This window comes from Cygnus olor, chromosome 9 (genome assembly GCF_009769625.2).
Source record: "Cygnus olor isolate bCygOlo1 chromosome 9, bCygOlo1.pri.v2, whole genome shotgun sequence".
Lineage (NCBI taxonomy): Eukaryota > Metazoa > Chordata > Aves > Anseriformes > Anatidae > Cygnus > Cygnus olor.
In genome coordinates this window covers 19,836,922-19,851,569 of record NC_049177.1, presented here as the reverse complement: position 1 = coordinate 19,851,569, position 14,648 = coordinate 19,836,922, and positions in this window count along the sequence as shown.

The following is a 14,648-nucleotide window of genomic DNA, read 5'->3' as shown; positions in this document are numbered from 1 at the left end:
GAAAATCCATCATGACGGCTTTGTACTCAGAAGCAGATCTCCTTTGTTCTCATCCATGGCATCCCCACGCAGCTTTGAGACCTCTTGCTGGCAGAAATATTTGGGGAATCATGGGATCAGCCTGCCTGATACTCTTGATTCTTTCCCAGAACTTTACTCTGTGTTTTGGTCAGTAAAGAAAGTAAAGAGGGTTGTATTTACTCTTTGTATGTCTGAACTCCAGTCCAAGAAGAAAGCTTGCTGCAGTACATGATCAATCACAATTATGGTGTCCGCACAGTCCAAGTTATGGTCTAAGCTTCAGTGTCAATAATGTATTGTTGACTTGCATTGTATTTTAGAAGAAAGAAAGAACATTTAAAAGGATAGTTCAATGCTTGAATTTGAAGAGCCTAAATATTTTTGTGCACTTTTTATTCCTACTGGTCAATACTAGAAATCTTCAACATTTTCCATCACGAAATCTTTTTAAATGAAAAAAAAAAAAGCACTAAGTACAGAATAGCCATTTATGGGAACAAAGGGAAAACTAGTCTAGAACTGTCAGGATGACACATCTTCTGTTTGCAGACATCCTCTTAAATCAACAGAGTTTAGAAAGTTATTGAGTAAGGTAGGAAAGCATTCATTTTTTGCCTTTAAGATTTTCCATTGCTTAAGCTTCTACTAGGTTTTATTTACAAAGGATGCTGGAAAGAGATGACAAAATTGCATTCTGCATGTTAACTATGACTGTTTCCACTTAAGTAAAAAAACATTGGATTAAAATTACTAAAATTGTAGGTAAAAAGCACAGAATTCTTCCTACTAAAGGTCAGCCACAAAAGGGAAAAGATTTGAAAGCAAGTTGTTATAATGACTAGTGCAGTGTTGTCTCAGAGAGCTGATAGGAAGGAAAGGCTGAATTCAGGTTACTCATTTAAATAACAAAAGAAGAAAAGGTTGCAAGTATAACACCAAACATGCCAGTAATTGACTGGGGTTAATTAGACTGAGAGGAACAGCTTGGGCTCTCCATTGTGAGCTGATGAAGACCACAGGCAGCAAAGAGCATGGTAAAAGGAGATGGGCATGCCAGCAGGACAAAAAGGTCTTATATAATGTTTAGGCTGCTGGCAATTTTAAAACAGCATAGTTCAGAAGAAAGAGAACTGGCTCTGGAAATTTTGAGGCCAGAAGATACTCTCTATTTTAAGACACTATACTTTATTCCCTTAAAAGCAAATCTTTTTGTGTGCGTATGTGTGTGTGCATCAGCCATTTTTGTTGTCCCTAATAGTAATTAAAAAGAATTTCCAAACTGATACATTTTAAATACATTACAAAAATAATATGATCTAATAATAGTAGTAAGAACAGATAAATGTGTATTTACCAACAAGATTTACATATTTAGGTAAAAGCACCATTTCTAATACTACAATTTCACATTGCATTCCCATGCATCAAGCTCCAGTCAGAAGAGTGAGCAACCTTTCAGTTATAACAAGCCAGCTGAAAGGTCACCCTTTCCCCAAACTATGGCTAAATAGATTGCATCTCCTAGGTCTAGTATTACAGCCAGAGCAAAGTGTTTATGATCAATCCAATTAAAATGGTAATTTCAGGGTGGCTGGCAGCTCTCCTAAACCGTAAAGAGTTCTAGTTTACTTGAAGTCTCATGGCACAGGGTAATAATGCTGGAAACTTGCTGCTTTGCCACCGTGGTAATTTTCCACTATATTACATTGGAACTATTGTCCAAATGTAACTCCAGATAGCACCACAAAAAAAGTTAAACTATTTCCGTATACCATTTTGATGTAATTATCACATCCCACTGAAAATACGTGAATAAGATCAAAAGATCATTGCAATACAGGCCAGTGACGTTAATCACAAGGAGCTCTGATTCAAAGCTATGCTGCTTACCAAAGAGTGTCTTGCTGGGTCAAACAAGATCACCCAGCCCCCAGGACAAATTGTTGGAGTTACATCATTATTTTTTGCTCTTGAAGATTTTGATATTGTAGCAGGCCCTGAAGCAAAGCTCTGCTTCTAGTTGCAATTATATAAACCTCACAATTTTTACCACAAGTCCTCCTGAATGGTTTTGTGATAAAACATAAGCATAAACCAGAAAGCAATTATTGCATAGATCTATTAATAGATATTTCTCCTAAAAAAAAAAAAAAAGACAAAAATACCATTCACATTCAGCACTGATGCATAGGGCATTTTTAAGGTTTTTAAAGGGAAACTGTCAACTTGAAATTTTATTTCCTCCTGATTATATCGGACAAACCCAGAAGCTAACAGAAAGGATGAAGGTATTCTGATGTTGTTGTTGTTTGTTTAACCATTCCCTCCTCTCATCTTTTCAAAATTTCTATGTTTTGTTGGCAAATCTGCTTTGCAAATTTGACCATCTCTACTCAGTTTCTTGTTGCATTGATGGCAAACACCAGCAAAACAATCACATCATTCAGGGCTCTGTAGCTGAACACTCACACAGACACTTTCCCTGGCTATGCGGAAAACAGCAGAGCAGTGTAGGAGTTCAAAGAGGTTGCAGTCAGAAAACAAACAGGCACATACTCAAAGAAAAGTTAGGATGGTAAATGTCATCTTGTTTGTTATTGTTGTTCAAGGTCTACTGAAAAGATCTTTCAAAATCAGTATTACTAAAGGAGTGGGAAAGCTACCCAAACAACACTATGAATTAGAATTTATCAAAAATATATTTTTTTCCTAAGTAATACCGGTTGGTCACTGCACTTGGATTTTAGTAAATCTAAGAAGTAACTGGTTTGCACTTAATCCTAAAAATGGTCAAACAATGTGACTGCAGATTCATGAACATCGTTTCAAAGTCTTGCTTACACTGCTGTTTGCTGAGACTGAAGCTGGGCTAGAGGTACCTGTCTTAGCCCTTAGCTAAGTAGCTGAGAGCAGTATAGCTGCAAGAAAAAAAGAGTTCAGTCTGGACTGTAAAGCCCTTCTGAAAAGCAGAACAAATATTTAGATTGCTGGCTTGCACTGAAATCAGCACTGCAATGGCTAAGAGTACCCAAGCCAACTCAACATGATTACACACTAAAGGCTCTCAGCAATGAAGTGTTCACATACCATTGGTCTTGAAATACCTAGACATGAAGTGACTGCGGAGCTCGCTCAATCTGGGAAAAAAAAAAAAAAAAAAAAAAAAGTAAAAAAAAAAGTAAAGAATTCTGTGCCAATTTGCTGAGTGAAGATGTATGCAGCCAGCATAGCAAGGAAACTGCAGAACCTTACCTTTTTAATGGCATCAAATATAGAGGTAGTAAAAGGGGCTTTTATTTTCTGTTAAAGCTCTTAGAAATCTAACCAAGCAGTTAGTGGTGTAAAAATAAAAGGCCCAAAGCTAACAGAAGTTACTGTCTTTATCTTTTCTTAAATTCAGTAGGTCTTAAAGTAGGCTTTCACAAGTGACACACTATATTTCACAAATCTTTAGCTGCTTTGTTTAGCGATTACCTGTTTGAACATTCAAGAATTCCCTGAGACATTGCATACACTGAGTTAAAGACATACAGACAAGACCCTGAGTGATACATGAAGCAGAACAAAGGGAACAAAATGATTACTGTCCTGGTAACATATGAAGTCCTTGCTTAGGACAGACACATCAGGAATACAGATCCTAAAAGCATTAATTTCAGCTTTCAGCTGCCCACCTTCTTTGGCTCAAAAGGCCTCCAAGAGGAGTCCAAAATAGGAAGGCAGCCTGCCTCCAGTTCATAACATTATTAACTTGCAGGTGCAGGGGAAACTGAAAGAAAAACAGTCACCTTGAGAAAATATATACCAATCCATGTTGGCATAAGGAATGGGTGTCTACCGAAGGGATAACTATAACACTCTTACCAAAAAACAGCAAACCACAATCATCACCAAAGAATAGGAAGCTGTGAAGGAACAGAGGAAAAATATATAAAGGAAAAATGAACCCACTGTGTCTTCAGGATATCTAAAATATTCTGAAAGTAGTATTGTAGGTTTATTTAAACATGCCCAAAGCAGCAGATACAAATTCAGCATCAGCTCAAGTGATGACAAAAACAGAGCACTGGAGATGGGACTGTTCCAGGAAGAGAAACCAGAAGATGGTTTTTGCTTTGCCACTGAAGTTTGTGACGTTATGTAACTAAAGAAACTCAATGTACTTATGCAACATTTGATGGCAGTGCTAGCTTTGTGGTTGTTGGCCTTGGCTGCAAATATATTTTAAAAAAGGCATAACCAAACTCTCAAAGCAATTAAATGCCCCAAAAAGACTTGTGCATGTCTATTTTACTCCTTCACTACAACAGGATCTGCTGCTGCTTCTATTAATACAAATCCTGTACGCTGGTAAGAACACATGGGCCTGCTTCTAATCAGCTAAAAAATTATGGGAGGACATAAGATATTCTTAGGCAAATTATAAAATGTAAAAGCTCACATAGGAGATCTAAAGTAATTTTTCTTCCAAAGGAAAAAAAAAAAAAATTACCCTCTCTTCTATGCAGCAGGAAGATACAGTTGTAGTTAGAAGCAGAAAGTTAAGAATATCTCAGGGTTTAGACAGGATTTTTTTTTAGAATTTAAAAAACTTTCTCTTTCCTTCTTTCTTCCTTTCTTTCTAACAGTTGTTTCTTTGCCTTTTTTTTTTCTTCTAGAATTTATAATTCCCCCGGTTGCCGCACTTTCAAGTGCTGTGCTGTGTATATGGACGATTATTCCTGTGGCTATTTAAACTCAAGTATTGATGAAGCTTTGACTGTTTTGAACTACCCTCCATTTCATATACTGATACATCTTTGCAGACTTTTGTTGAAGCACATTTTCCACACAGAAGCAGAGAGCCTGAAAATGTAATTTATGAGATTATTTCATGTTTTAAAAATCATGTAAATACAATCATCGTGTCTGCCTCCAGTACTCTCTTGGGATTTAGAATGTTTGCCAACTGGAAAACAGGAAAAGACAGGAATGGAAATGGATTTAAAAAAAATAATTTTTAGAAAGCTTTGCCAGCCTTACCCAGACAGCAGCCTCAAATCCCGAGGACCCTCAGGAAAAAATAAACATTCAGGCAAAATGTGATAAAAAATGGGTTTATGGTACTGCGTGGGGGCTAAAACCCACCTAGCCAACTGGGATTCAGACCAGAATTCTCAGAAAAAGCATGAGCATTGTGTCGAACACCAAAGACCACAGCTGATTCTGTGAGCAACAGGCAGGGGATGAGGTGGAGAAGACCCCAAGAAGCAAGGAGCCAAGGACAAGAAGCAGAATGATACACTGCCAGCACCAAGAGCTATGGGGAGCAGCTGCCATTCACCACCCTGGTGTGGATCTGGCCTTACAATGTGAGGACCAAGAGGCTGAAGAGATAATAACTGACTTTTTATGAGGTACGTAGATTTCTACCAATGATATTCAAAGTCATTGATAAAAATTTAAGAATCGTTGCTTGCCTTCTGTTAACAGCAGGTTTGCACTATCTGCAGACAAAACATCTGAGTGAAAAGACAAATGAAAAACTTCAGGAGACAACTTTCTGAGCCACATATCATTTATAAGCAACCTAGCAACATTATTGTTTCAAGGCAGACAAAAGGACATCTTTATAAAATATATGGCCGAATACCTAAAAGCTCCTCCAGTTTTACTTCATGCATATGGCCTTTCAGTACTATAATTTATATTTCTACTGCTCAGTTGCCCAGATGGGCTTTTACAATATCCTTCTCAAAGCTCTCCAGGTGTTGCAAATAAATAAAACACTTTATTTCAGGGAGATGAGAACAGGGTAGGTACCAGTGAAAGCTGATAATACATGTATTTAAGCAACAGCCATTACCAAATGTATTGTACAGTTATTATTAAGCATGCTAAGGGATTCTGTATATTATTCAAGTGTCGTAAATGAAAACTAAATGACCAAAACTACTTTCAGTGAACTGTTGACTTTGGTTCACAATTCTGTCATTGTGTCAAATTCAATAAAGAAACTTACGGGATATTAGCATTAGAATGATAATTTTCCTAGCATGCCTTTTAGATATATCGTGCCACCAATATTAACAATAACTAAAAAAAAAAAAAAAAAAGTGCAAGAGATTCAATGAATTTCTAAGTGAGCAAATGGCCGTCCCTTTGCAGGGATTCAAGAAACAGAAAAGAGTCTGTTTGTTGCATGAATTATGTGTTGCAAACCATTTTCTGACCTCTAGTCTACAGCATATTAATTATTCACATAACTTCTTCTGAATGAAGAAGGATAGAGCGTGTGAGAAATGATCCTGAATCCTCAGCAGTCTCACACAAAGTGGGCTCTAACCAAGACCAAATTACTGGGGAATTACTTGGCATTTACAAAACAATGTACTTATCTATTATTACATATTTGTATACATATATATATACATACAACATGTAATTATATAGAGAGATAATGGCTACATAGAGATACCTGTGTCCTTAGGTCTTAGCGTTAGATTAGATCTAGCCTCAAATTTATAAAAGGACAGACTTCATTCCCCAAACCTGTGACAGCAAGTAGGAAGAGAAACTTTGGCACAGAGTTTTATATCTGACGTGCCTTCCAAATAGGAGTACTATTATTTATATTTCTGTAGTGTGAGAACTGGTAGTGAGGGTAGTTTCTTTGCTTTTACACAGAAAGATAAAAATGAGCCCTTAGAGACATCATATTCTGCATAGACAAAGGGAAGAAGATGCTACACAAACCAGAGAGTAGTGAGATGTACAAACATGACTAGCATTTAAAAGTTTATGAATTTTTTTTTTAAGGTAGCACTTGAGAATTCTTTTTTTTTTAATAAAAGATAGTGCTTCTTTTAAGCAATGCCAATGCTTAACATCAGGCCAGATGAATGTGTTTGGATATAATGAGTGTTCAGTCCATTGTAGCATACAAGAAAGTGGGTTCTTACACAATTATTATCTCACTTGCCATTGTACTTTTACATAACACGCAAACACAAAGAGCTGGCTTGAAAGAAACACGTTTTTGCTCCGTTTAACTCAGTATATTTACTAAGTGGTTTTTTATTTGACCAAAATAAAATTATCATGATAATTCCTTTATGCCAATGCCAAAAAAAAAAAAAATCACACCACATGATGGGTAGCATGGCAGTGTGTCTTAAATTGCTACATCTTTTCTTTTTTCCTTTGTTCTACTGAGTGAAAAGAAGTCTGCCCCTGTAGGGTGCTGGTGTGTTTGAAAAGAAAAGATAATTCGACAATACCAGAAACGAGTAGGTGATTCAGCAAAGATACCACCCCTCCTCTTTTCTCCTTATTACTCACTTGTCATTGCCAAAAGACAAAAAAAATCTAGTACTTACAGATGTAACATTGCTGTCTACCACAGTGGAAGTTTCCCCACGTCTAACAATGACGCTACGATTAGACCAGAGTTTTTTGTTTGTTTGAAATGAGGCTGTAATTAAACCCAGATGCCTCAAACATCCACTCCTTTTCAAAGATACTTGGATACTGTCTGTGATTACAAGCAGGTATCTGGTATTTCTCTACTTGGCACAAAGGACACAATAAAACTGAGTCTTTAAACATTTAATTTTATCACATTAGTCGGCTACTTTCAAGACAAGTGATGTTTCGAAGTAATTTCTGTGGCTTGGTGGGGAAGTCTTTCCAAACTCAACATCTACAAATCTACATCTCAATATCTACACTGCTGGAAATACTCTCAGTGACTCAAAGGTCATTTCTTAATTTCTGGGAAGGGTAAGAATGAGGAAAGGAATATACTCATGCTTTGAGAATAGAGACCCTTCGGTCATTTCTAGCAAATTAGGAATGACATATTTAAGTATTTTCAGTGTAGTATTGTAATCATTGGAGGGATGATAACAGTATTCAAGCCATTTTAACTTTCCAAAGCATAAAATAATCTAATGGTTGCCATTTAGCATAATACTGAAGTTATGATAGCATTCATTCACAAAGGTAAAATTTTCCAGAATCATTTAGGAACATGACCTTATATTGATTCTGTAGTGTTTTCATACAAATCCATATATATTTATTTCACACTCCTTTTTTTTAACGGTCCAGATAAGAGAAGGTCCCCAAACTGAGAGTCCTGCAGTACAGACACCCACTAGGAGCTTCCATTTTTTGTCAAAGTCACAAAAAAAATAAGTGGGGGGGAGCATACTGAATGAGAACATCTCTTCAGGGGTCATTGGACACACTGCATACATGCATGGCCAGTGTAGCTGAGCAGTAAACTTGGCAATTAATTTTTAGGCATTATAAAATATATTTTTTTCTTTTTTTCTCATGTAAAAGCTTTCAGGAACATTCACTCCAATTAAAAAATGAAACTTTTTGTCACAGGTTTATTGTTTTTGCTTGCCTCAAGTGGACACTTCAGAGATTGAGAGTAGCATACACTCACAAAAAAACAAAACGACGTGTGCCGACATGTTCACCTGGGTGGGGACAGCAAGCTCTACGCTCTCACAAGAAAACTCAGATATACACACCTAAACTTGGACACACATACAGGCAGCAGGCTTGGCCTGCATTAAGATACAGCTTCAGGAAAACGTATGGGTGCACTGTTCCAGAACTCCCATACAAGAACAATAGCAGAAATTAAATGATCCAGATTAAGACCTGACTGCTGTACATTCATTAGTATCTCACACCCAAAGCAATTACTGAGTCGAGTGTGACAAGTGAATATTATATATGAACTTCGCACCCTCCTAATAAACCTCACAGTAGCAAGTTTTCAAGGAATTATGCTTTGGGCAAGGTTTGTCTGGTGAAGCCAAGGAAGTAGTTTTAACATTTTCTAAACGTCCCTTTCTGTTTCCTAAGTTTCTTTTTCTCCTTGAGACTTCCATAGTCCCAGGGACAGCTTCAGACTCTTCTCCTGTGCTATGTTTATTCACTACAGAAACAGTTGCAGCGTTGTGTGACTTATCACAATGAGCCCGCAAGACTTGCATGTTAAATACTGACTACCAAATAATCACAAGAAGCTGTTCTCCAGGAAAAGAGTGAAACAAGTAAAGAAAAAAGCAACTCAAAATACAACTGATAAGCTGTTTGAAAGCATTATCTCATCTCAAAGGACCATCCATGAATAGAAGACTAAATTCATCAGTTGTTCCCTGAACTGGTGGCTCAGCTCCAAGAGATAAATTAATCAAATTATTCCAGAAAGAAAATAAGAAAACTCATTTCAAAATTCAGACAGATGTTCAAGAGACTGTTAGTTATGGACTTCTCATCTTTACCTGCTTTCACAATGTTTTCCAGAATTAAAAATCACCCAAGACAATGGAAAGATCTTCTCTTATTTAAATTGGCCTTGAAACATATTATAAGCATACAAAATCTAATCCTGTGAACCATTGTACCTTTGTACATCACAGAAGCTAATGGTGTTAGAATGGTATGAAAAAGGTGTTCATTGAAATGAGGCTGAGCCTTGAAAGACTGCTGCTGTGATGGTTTTAGGGGCTCACAGTTAAGCCCCATGTACCTGTAGCTGAAGGGCAAACAGACATTTCCTTACCCACATACAGGCTTGCTACTGCTATGACACCTACAGGAAACTGAAAAATTTTAGACAAAATAAAACAAACAAACAAACAAGCTTGTTTTATTGTTTCATCAGAATGTAGCTACCCATCACTTCAAGTTTACTTGAGCTTGAAAGAAAAACATCTTAAACCACCCCTTTACCTGGGAAGAACCCTGTTCCCTGCTAGTGATGCTCTGTCTTCTCATTTCAGTGTGGTGGGGTCTGCCTTCAGCAGAGCACTGCTCCTACAGACAGCCAGATCATAGCAGAGAAACTGTTTTACAGAGAAATTCAATTTGGCAGGGAGCTTTATTTTTTAACCAGTCTCTCCTCGGGAGGTTAGGAAACTATGGAATACAGCCAAGAAAGAGAAGGAAACTAGAACTATCCTGAGCAGAAGAACGACATTAGAGTTCTCCCAGGTTTCCAACAATAGCTCATTTCCATGAACACAATAAAGCATTCAGACAAAGGCAAGAGGAAGGAACCGATAATTTTTTAGTTGCTGTTGAGGTAAAGTCATTGATGTGACTGGAGACATAAAACTGTAATTCCAGAGACCATGATAGGAGAATTGATCTTGAAGTTTGCAAACTGAAAAAGAATACTGAATATTTGGTACATGTTTTTAGAAAGTGCACAGTGCCAAAAAAAAAAAAAAAAAAGTATGATTGTATCAGGCACGTGAATTTCAGTTACAGAAGCATAAGCTTTGCCAAAAGCCTTTGTTTTAGTTACCTTGGGATAGGGAATACTTGGGCCTCTCCAGCTACTTAATAATGTTACAGCATCAACAACATTTCTGGACAAGGGAAAGTAATTTTCCCTAGTTAACAAGCTTCTAAATATTTTTTTAAATTATTTTTATGCTAGCAGCCTACCCTACATACTGCAAGATATTAGGAAATTTCCTCAGTTTTGAAAAGCATCACATTGCTCTTTCTCCTTTAGTAGGATAGGTGAATTATAGATTTGCCTACCTTGTATTAAATCAGATTTAATATTTATCTAGTGCTGCAAAGTGACTTTGAGCAAAATTTTACGCTAGTATGCAACATTTCATCCACACAAACTCTTTGCCTGCCTTTTCTTTTGCTGCTTAGACTTAAACTGTTGTTGAAACTCTTAATACCTGTTGAAATCCAACAGATTTTGCTTGCTTAATTGCGGTCTGTCTTAGTTTTAAGGTTCAGGGCTGCTGGTAACTGCAACACTGGGCAGTTCTTGGAACTGCTTCTCAGTTACAGATCTGGTATTCTAGTATCTGGAATCCCAGCTGATTATGACAGTATTTTCAAGAGGTTTCCATATGTACTAAGCGGCTAACATGAGATTGAACAAGCAAGGTTTCAAGTTATCTTATTCTTCTCCACACTTCAGAAGAAAGTGCATGGGCTATGTCAACTGCTTTAAGGCAAAAATCATCACCTTTACAAAGTTCGAGGCAAATCCTATTGATGATGTTGCTAGTGTCTTAAAATAATAAGTATTTTCCTGTCTTGTTAATACCCATCTTTACTTCTCTTGCATTTCAAAACAGCTTTTGATACGTAAATCAGAGTCTGGCCCTGAGTTTCTTTCCACTAATTTTAACAACTGCCAGGTGGACTTACAATACGTAAAGAAAAATGACTGAACTTAACCACATTGAGTTTAGTTTTACCATCTTTACACACTCATCATTTGCCAAATCTTCTGTTACACAGACAGTTAAACACTCCCAGCTGCGTAGCAGAGGGGTACTCTTGTTCCTGTAAGGGCCTGTGTTACTTCATCTATGTTATTCAAGGACGTGTGATACAGTGTTATATCCTTGCACATTGTGCTCCCACATTGTTCCTCTGTACCCTTGTGCTCTCTGTGGTGAACGTGCAGGTAAATTCTCTCCAACTACATCTGAAAAGCTGCTTTTCCCATCACTCTGTTTTTAACTTCAGACTTCACTATTTTTGAACCTCATCTGCTGAAAGCATTTAATCAATTTGCCTTTCCTTTTCAGGTTTTGGACCTATTGGATACACTAGTCAAAACCAGCCCTTACAATAGTAATAAATATCTGCAAATGTGTCATTTTCTTGGGCAGAGCATACCAGACACATCTCCCAGGAAGAAGCCATGGTGCATATCCCTGTTTCCTGTATACTTGACAAGTTCCTTAGGGCATACTGAGTGGGGCAGCTGGAAGCGTGCCTTTCCCTAACCCATCCACCTTAGCTGGTTTCTCTTCCTGATCATCCAACTGACTTATTTTTGGCTGTCAAGAAAAAACCTCAGTAATGTACAGCATGTGTGTTGAGTCACAACATAGTGCAGCCTTGTGATACTGAAGGCTGTCCAGCTGCCAGCTCCTGTTGGTGCCTTTGAAAATCTTTTCCAATGAATCTCCTCTTAAGTAATCACTCTGCCAAATATCAGTTGTCTCGAAGAGCTTGGTTTTTAAGAAAAGGTCAAACAAAATTGCAATGAAAACCCTAGGGATACTTGCAAAAGGTCACTTAAGACAAAGGGGATTCCCAGCTGAAGTACAGGTTTCACCACTGTGCATATATTCAGTAGACTACCTTGTCAGAGAAAAGCTTTAATTCAGAGTCAAAATTGATGCTTATAATTTTGTCTGCACAATCATCCGTACACCCAGTAAATGAAACAGTCACATCCAGCTACGTGATTTGCAGACTGTTACCCAGTCATCCAAATAAAACACTCTATTCCACAACTGTATTACTTATGATGGCAAATAAAGTTGCAACATGATGATACTTACAGAACTGTAGTGGCCCATTTATATGAAGCTTTTTAAGAGCTGGCCTCAGGAAATGTATTTTCAGTTCTATGGTTGTTGGGCTGGATGAGCATTTCACAGGGAATAATTTATTTGATTAATTTAGGGCCATTATTGGTTTACAAAATTCCTTTGTGCTGACTTCTCTGACCACTTTGTTTATTATTGGAAGTTACAGAACAGATGGTTTGTTCAAAAATATATTTTTGCCTAATGATTGCTCATAAATTCTCTGTCCTGGATGGAGGTTCATATATTTGCTATGCAGGCTCTGTGAACTGGATTTTTAACTCACAGAGCATGGCCTGGATTCTTAGCTGACATTTTTCTCTTCTGTGTGTGTGTGTGAGCTAACTATTTTCCCAAACCACAGATTGTCTTTAAGAAACTGTCTAGTTTAAAAAAACTTGTTAAAGATATGTGTAACTTACAATTTCTGAATAGCCTAAGGCTACTTCAGACATCTATGTACAGATACTTCAGTACTAAATAGATCAAAACCAACACACACGGCAATTGATGAAACAGCAAATGAGACTCAACAAAACATTTAGAAGAAGCAAGTAAATGAAATTAGGATGTCTATGAAGTGAGAAAACAGTTTTCTTTGCTGTTCACAAAAACGTTACTATTATTGCCAAGAGGGAGGCAGAGCTGGTCCAAGAGGACGCCACGATTTTAACTGGACTAATTACAGCTCTCTTAGATGAAGATGAGCCCTTCAAATGAATCTGTTTAAACATCTGTCTAAACCAGGTAAGAATTTGTGTAAATTGGCTGTTGTTTTTGAACCCTATATGAAACTGCTGTAGGAAAGCATAGCAAGCACGATTCCTCAGTAGGTCCGTATGCGAACAAACAACAGTGATCCAATCAGGCTTACATTTTACTACTAATGATGTGTTTATAGATATTTACCTTTGCAGCAGTATCAGAGACTGTATCTTGAATTGCTATTAATGCCTTTCTACACAGATTAATAAAGAGTGAAGCTATTGAGATGTATGGTTTCCACTCCTGTTTAGCCTAGTGTAACATTGCCATCTACAGGATTTACAGCACAGAAGCTCTGCAGTACTCAAAGACTGATTTTACAATCAAGGAATAGAAACCACTGAAGGTGAAAATGTAAGTGCCCAAAATTAGCCCTGTTTGATCAGCCTGATGAACTGCTGTTTCACAAATTATCCAGTAATAGTATGGCTCACCAACAAAAGCAATATATTAAATCAGCTACTACTGTCTTGCACGTTATAAAGCCAAGGGATTTCCTTTAATCTAGTTGAATTACGCACCAGGACAAAAAGAAACATTAAGTACCAGGGGCTTCTGATTTAGTTACTCATCAGAAATTGACGTAAGTTACTTTTTCATACAAAAATTTTATATTATACTCTTCAGATGATTCAGAGAAGCCTTTCTCAGCATTTGTCTTAGCTTTGAAAACGCATTTATGCAAGATGGATCGCTACTTGCCACAACTGGCTATGCAAATCCCTTTGCAAGAACTAAATATACTGGCAAGAGATAAAAAAACACATATTCAAGTTCTTAATTTTAGGCAGCTGTTTAAATTTAAGCCAGCTGTTTAACCTCTGTATTTATTTATTTATTTTAAAAATCTCAGCATTGTTTCAAGATGGCACTGAATCATTTAGACATGTTGGCCTTCTAGAGTTAACTCTCAAGCTGATTTCACATTTAGCATTCTGCTAATGAAAAGGAAATGTTTTCAGGACTCAAATGCTACGTTAGGTGAGCAAGCACCGCAAGAAACACCACAAACCGAAGTGATATATTATCAACGAGCCCTGAATTACAGCAGCTTCACTCAAATCTCTCTTAGTGTGACAAGGAAGAAAAACAGAATTAAACAGTGATCAATAAGTACTGGGGAAATGCTGGAGAGGTCATAGGAGGCAACTTGAATGAAATAATCTGATTGCAAGTGTGATCTTTGATGTCAGAAAAAGTGGTTATTGACTTTAATTCAAGAAAGACAGAATGCTGCAAGACATTTTCATTTTTGAGAATCAAATAAAAAAGTAAATCAGAAGGGAAAAGAATCAGGAGCAATAAAAAAGACAAGGGATTTCAAATTTGAGATGAAAGCTTTCTGTGTATGCAGAAAAGTCATAAACTTGAATTTTAATGCACCAAGATGGCTCTCTAGTCATTGAGAACTGCTAGATTGATTTGATTTTGCCTCCCTAATTTATACGTGGGGGGCGGAAAAAAAAAACACAAACACAGCCAGTTGCCAAAATT